At 40.5% G+C, this 6,978-nt stretch overlaps 1 pseudogene across 1 annotated transcript; it reads left to right on the forward strand.

Annotated features, from left to right (window-relative positions):
* The first annotated feature begins 239 nt into the window (after positions 1 to 239).
* LOC307062275 (large ribosomal subunit protein eL28-like) lies at positions 240 to 687 on the forward strand (annotated as a pseudogene). Its single transcript has one exon. The product of its transcript is annotated as a large ribosomal subunit protein eL28-like (transcript).
* Positions 688 to 6,978: the final 6,291 nt, after the last annotated feature.

Raw genomic sequence — 6,978 nt, forward strand, 5'->3', positions numbered from 1 at the left:
GAAATCAAAGAAGATCTAAATAGGTAGATATTCCATGTCCATGGATAGGAAGAGTCACTATGATTAAGGTGTCAATCCTTCCTAATTTAATCAGTAGATTTCACAGAATCTGAATAAAATTCCCAGCAAGCTTTTTGGCACTGTCAACCAAATGATTCTGAAGTACATATGGAAAGGCAAAAGGCCAAGAATAGCCAATATAATACTAAAGAAAAAGAACAAAGCCAGAGACCTTTCCGTCTCTGGCTGCCGCCAGGAGAGGAGCTGCTGCTATGTCCACGCATCTGCAGTAGATTGTCATGAGGACCTGCTGCAGCTTCTTGATCAAGAGGAACAGGCAGACGTACAGCACCGAACCCAATAACCTCAAGGCTTGCAACTCCTTCCGCTACAACGGGCTTATTCACCACAAGACTGTGGGCGTGGAGACGGCGGCGGACGGCAAAGGGGTCGTGGTGGTCAGGAAGTGGAGATCCGGCCAGGGAAAGCCAGCCACTTCCTACATGCGGACCACCATCGACGAGAATGCCCAGGCCACCCTCAGCAGCAACCGACACATGATCCGAAAGAACAAGTACTGCCCAGATTTGCCCATGGCCGCCATCTGCAGAGCCAGCCACCATCCTGCACAGCCAGAAGCCTGTGATGGTGAAGAGGAAGTGGACCCGCCCCACCAAGAGCTCCTGAGCGATCTATCCCCTTACCCCATGCAATAGAACTGTCAGCTGACATGCCGCAAAGAAAAAAAGAAGAAAAAAACCCCAGAGAACTGACAACTAATACTACCTGACTTCAAGACTTAATATAAAGCTACAGTTAGTAAGATGGCATAGTAGTGGTGAAAGAATAGAAATAATACATCAGTGGAATAGAGAGTCCAGAAATAGACTCATACATTTATAATCAACTGATGTTTTACAAGGGAGAAAAGGCAATTCAATGGAGGAAGGATTGACTTTTCAACAAATGGTGTTTGAAAAATTGGACATTCATATAAAAAAATAATTTATACAGACCTTACACTTTTCACAAAGATTAAATCAAAATGGATCATAGACAAAAATGTAAATCACAAATCTATAAAACTTCGAGAAGATAGCAAGAGAGTAAGCTAGGTGACCTTGGGTTTGATGGTGAATTTTTAGATACAGTATCAAAAGCACCATCTATGAAAGAAAATATTAAGTTGGGATTTACTAAAATGAAAAACTTCTCTGTGGAAGACACTGTCAAGAGAAACAGAAGAAAAGCCACAGACTGGGAGAAAATATTTGCAGAAGACATATCTAAAGAACTGCTATCCAGAATATCCAAAGAGCTCTTAAAACCCAACAGTAGGAAAACACACAGACACCCCCACACCCCCACACACAATCTGATTAAAAAATGAGGAAAAGACTTGAACAGATACTTCATGAAAGAAGATATGCAGATGGCAAATAACCTTAAAAAAAGATGCTCCATATCTTATATCATCCCTTAGGGAAATGCAGATTAAAACAACAGTTACCACTACGTCTTAAAATGCCCAAAATCCAGAACACTAACAACACCAAATGCTGGCAAGGATATGGAACAATATAAACAATTATCCATTGCTAGTGAGAATGCAAAGTGGTACAGCCACTTTGAAAGACAATTGGGCAGCTTTTTATAAAAATAAACATTTTTAGTGTACGATCCAGCAGTTGTGCTCCTTGGTGTTTACCCAAATGAGTAGAAAACTAATGTCCACACAAAAACCTGCCACAGATATTTACAGCAGCTTTGTTAATAATTGCCAAAACTAGGAAGCAATCAATATGTCCTTCAGTAGTGAATGGATAAATAAATGGTAGTATATCCAGACAATAAAATAATATTCAGTACTAAAAATATATGAGCTATTAAGCCATGAAAAGACATGGAGGAACAGGGCTTCCCTGGTGGCACAGTGGTTAAGAATCCACCTGCCAGTGCAGGGGACACAGGTTTGAGCCCTGGTCCAGGAAGATCCCACATGCTGTGGAGCAACTAAGCCCATGCGCCACAACTACAGAGCATGCCCTCCAGAGCCTGCAAGCCACAACTACTGAGCCCGCGTGCCACAACTACTGAAGCCTGCACACCTGGAGCCTATGCTCCGCAACAAGAGAAGCCACTGCAGTGAGGAGCCCTTAACACCACAACGAAGAGTAGCCCCCGCTCACCGCAACTAAAGAAAGTCCGCGTGCAGCAGTGAAGACCGAACACAGCCAAAAATAAATAAATAAATAAATAAAATTTAAAAAACAAATTTTTTTAAAGATATGGAGGAACATTAAATACATATTACTAAGTCAAAGAAGCCAGTCTGAAAAGACTACATACTGTATAATTCCAATTATAGTTGGCTCTTGAACAAAGCAGGGGTTAGGCTTGACCCTCTGTGAAGTAAAAAATCTGTGTATGACATAGTTGGTCCTCCATATACACAGTTCCTCCCTCTATATCTGTAGTTCCATATCCATGGATTCAGCCAATGGTGGATTGTTTAGTACTGTAGTATTTACTATTGAAAAAAGTCTGTGTGTAAGTGGACCCATGCAGTTCAAATCTGTGTTGTCCAAGGGTCAACTGTATATGATGTTTTCGAAAAGGCAAAACTGTGGAGACAGTAAAAAAGATCAGTGGTTGACAGGGATTCCTGGGGAGTGAGGGAAGAATGAATAATACAGAGCACAGACAATATTTAGGGCAGTGAAACTATTCTGCATGATACTGTAATGGTGGATGCATGCCATTAGACATTTGTCAAAACCCATAGACTGTACAACACAAAGAGTGAACCCTAATGCAAACTATGGGCTTTCATTAATAATAATATGTCAATATTGGTTCATCAACTATAACAAATGGATGGACCATACTAATACAAGAGGTTAATAATAGGGGAAACCGTAGAGGGTGAGAAGGGTATATGGGGACTTTCTATAGTTTCCGTTGAATTTTTCTACGAACCTTAAACTGTTCTAACAATAAAGTCTATTAATATAAAAAATTGATGTTAATCTAATTCCTTAACCCAACCCTTTGGAGGAGTCAGATAGATGTTATCTATGCTTAAGTGTTTTGTACTTTTCTCAAAAACCAAAGCCTACGATGATAGATGCAAGGTACAGCCACAGACTCATTCATTGTATGTACTAAGCTATGATATATTTGTTAACACTTAGCCAAATAAACATGAATGTGTCTAGAGATGTGTTTGTGTATGCCATGCACATGTCTCTCCTAAGCATTCGAAATATTATTTAAATAGTTTGTGAATATGGATAAAATATAATAAGGAAGAAAAGTAAAGAGAAAGAGAGGGCAACTAATTTAACATCAGTTGTTAAGAGATACTGAATTTGCGGGAAGCAAGGTGTTCTAAAATTGCTCCATGCTTACTCCTTTTCATCTTTCCTTCATTGGTGTAAACCTTGACTCATTCCAGTGAATTCCCAATGTCCCTCCTCCTTCCAAAACCTATTCCTACTCACACTTTTGGTGAGGAAAAGCTACACTGACCTGAAGAGAAGCTGCCGTGCCAGTGATGTGATGTTTTACCTTTGCTGTGGAAACTGCATTAGTGCTTATTTAAAGGACACACCAAGCCTTTATTTGTGTGTTTAATATCTGCAAACATCCTTGGCAGAGAGAGGTTGCTCCACATTAGAGTTGATCCTCCTCACTTTTGGCCAGTAAATGAGCCAATCTGTTTTAATGAAGAGGCAGGTCAGGGAAATGTCCCTTTTACTTGCCGCACAGAACCAGAAATTCTGACTGAAATATCAGAGTGGTGGCTTTGCTTCCAAGAGTATTTACTTTTAAGGTTCATTTGCTAAGTCAATTCAATAAAAGCACAGCAGTGAAGTCAGCTGAAACCTGGATTGTACGAACGTATTGAATACAAAGGATGAGACTGTTTGCCCTCTTCAGTATCTGTTCATATGTTAACTCTTTGTCTTGAAAATCTTGGAAGTTGTATGAATTTATCTTTGAATATTGACATAGGTCATTGGTAACAACATATATGCCATATATGCTATGTTAACTAGCATTTTGTCCTACTTAGCTTTTATTTTAAGATATTTCATTGTGATCTCTCTCAGTTGATATACATCTAGATAACATCATTGTGTTTTCACATTGAAGTTTTTTTTAAAAAAATCTATTTAACTGTATACAATAAAAATTTATGGGGGCTTCCCTGGTGGTGCAGTGGTTAAGAATCCACCTGCCAACGCAGGGGACACAGGTTTGAGCCCTGGTCCAGGAAGATTGCATATGCCACAGAGCAGCTAGGCCCGTGCGCCACAACTACTGAGCCTGTGCTCTAGAGCCTGTGAGCCACAACTACTGAGCCCACATGCCACAGCTACTGAAGCCCATGTGCCTAGAGCCTGTGCTCCACAACAAGAAAAGCCACTGCAATGAGAAGCCCGCACACCGCAGTGAAGAGTAGCCCCCACTCGCCACAACTAGAGAAAGCCCATGCACAGCAACAAAGACCCGATGCAGCCAAAAATAAAATAAATATTTTTAAAAATTAAAAAATAAATTTATGCATTCTCCATAAATGGCAGAACTTTGAAGTATTTTAGATGAGTTTATAATATTCTTCTCTATTAGATATAATAGGATATTAATAGCACAAAATTATCTTGCATCTCACATAAAGGGTAGCTGGTGCAAAATACAATGAAATAAAGTGAATGAAAAGTACGCATTTGATATTATAGTAAAATAAGTCGCAGCTTTCCTGACAACATAGCCCAAATTTTCCACTTCTCGTTCCTTAACTATTTATAGATCTAAACTGTTGTCTTTATTTTACCATGCATTTTCTTATCAGAGGAAAGATACACTATCAAAAATTGCATTATAATCCTAATAATTAAGGTAAAAATTCCGGTGTGTGCTTGTATGCTTTGTTCTGTTAGGGTTCCTTCCCTGAATGAACCAGATAATTAATCATGTTCTCCAGAGTGGAAAATTGGCCTGATTAGACCAAGGTCAAAATGCAGTTCACTGCTAAGGTTAATTAATTCCAGTACCCTGGCTAGGTTTATAACTAATCTAGCCATCCAGTGGTCAGCATGTATGAGATTGTGATTTGCATTTCTATTTGAGTAGGTGGACGCAGAGATAGAAAGGTATATAGGGCTTTTCTGTACTCATTGCAAGCTATAAATCAATGCTAAATTCATCACAGATTGCCTTGAAATTAGAAATGTCTGTGTGCACACTCTGCCTCCACAGGCTCCACTGGACCAAACGTGGGTCCCCTCCCCTGCGTGCAGTAAAGCCAATCTACTGACACCAGCTTGTGGTGAGGGAAAGTACAGCATTTACTGCAGGGTGCCAAGCAAGGGGATGGGCGGCTTATGCTCAAAAGACCCAAACGCTTAGATGGCTTGCAGAGAAGGAGTTTTAAAGGCAGCGTGAGGGAGGGGGCTGCAAGGTGCGTGATTGGCTCGTGCCAATTCTTGGATTGGTTGGCATCAAGGTGAAGTTTCAGGCATCATCAACCTTGTGGTTTTAACCAGTCTAGGGTCTATGTTCTTGCAGTCAGCAGTTTTCATCTGGAGGGGGTCTGCTTTCGGTAAAAACAATTTAGGAATGTGTGTCAGGCCTTTATCTATCTCTTTCAGGGAACCGGGAGTTCAGTGTTTCTGCTATGTGGTGGATTTATAGTCTAAATTGTACCACCTTCCGGACCCGACAGCTATTCTTTGTTTCTACATCTTCACATTCCTAATCATTATCTCTTGAGCCAGCCTTTTGAGACTCAAGAGAGGCCTGGGAGACTAAAGCAAAAGTCTTTTCCTTCAAAGAATAGGGACACAGGGGCATGCATATCGTTTGAATCCCACCTTTTGTTTGACACTCCTCAATCTTGAGAGGAGCAAGTTCAGGAAAAGAAAGGGAGTAAAGTTTGGGGTAGAGAGGTTAATCATAAACTGAGCAGAGGAACTCAGTTGTAGGGGAACTTGGTTTCACGCCCCACCACTAAAGCAGTGAGTTCCTTGCAGGGAGGGACCTTGTTTGATTTCCCACCATAACCTCTGTGTGCCTAGCACAGCATCAGGACAACATTGACCTTCAGTAAATCTTACTAAATGAATCTGAAAAATTGACTCTCTTTGGGGGAAATCAGGGTCACATGTGGGGTTTTACAATGAATGCTTTCCCAAATAAAACAAATAAAGGAAAACGCTGCCTCCTTAGGCTGCACCTTTATGCTCTGAGTTATCACTAGTTACCAGAACTCCAGTTCCCATTCCCATCTGCCTGTTCCTTACTTCATCAGTTTCTCTTTCGTTTTTTTGAAACATCTTTATTGGAGTCTACTTGCTTTACAATATTGTTAGTTTCTGCTGTATAACAAGATGAATCAGTTATACATATATCCCCATATCTCTTCCCTCTTGGGTCTCCCTCCCATCCTCCCTGTCGCACCACTCTACGTGGACACAAAGCACCAAGCTGATCTCCCTGTGCTATGTGGCTGCTTCCCACTAGCTATCTATTTTACATTTGGTAGTGTATGTATGTCCATGCCACTCTCTCACTTCGTCCCAGCTAACCCTTCCCCCTCCCCGTATCCTCAAGTCCATTCTCTACGTCTGCGTCTTTATTCCTGTCCTGCTCCTAGGTTCTTCAGAACCATTTTTTTTTTTTTACATTACAAATATATGTATATTTGTTTTTCTCTGACTTACTTCACTCTTATAACAGACTCTAGGTTCATCCACCTCACTACAAATAACACAATTTTGTTTCTTTTTATGGCTGAGTAATATTCCATTGTATATATGTGACACATCTTCTTTATCCATTCATCTGTCAATGGACGTTTAGGTTGATTCCATGTCCTGGCTATTGTAAATAGAGCTGCAGCGAACATTGTGGTACATGACTCTTTTTGAATTATGGTTTTCTCAAGGTATATGCACAGTAGTGGGATTGCTG

The sequence above is a fragment of the Hyperoodon ampullatus genome (genome assembly GCF_949752795.1).
Source record: "Hyperoodon ampullatus genome assembly, chromosome: 13".
NCBI classification, from domain to species: Eukaryota; Metazoa; Chordata; class Mammalia; order Artiodactyla; family Ziphiidae; genus Hyperoodon; species Hyperoodon ampullatus.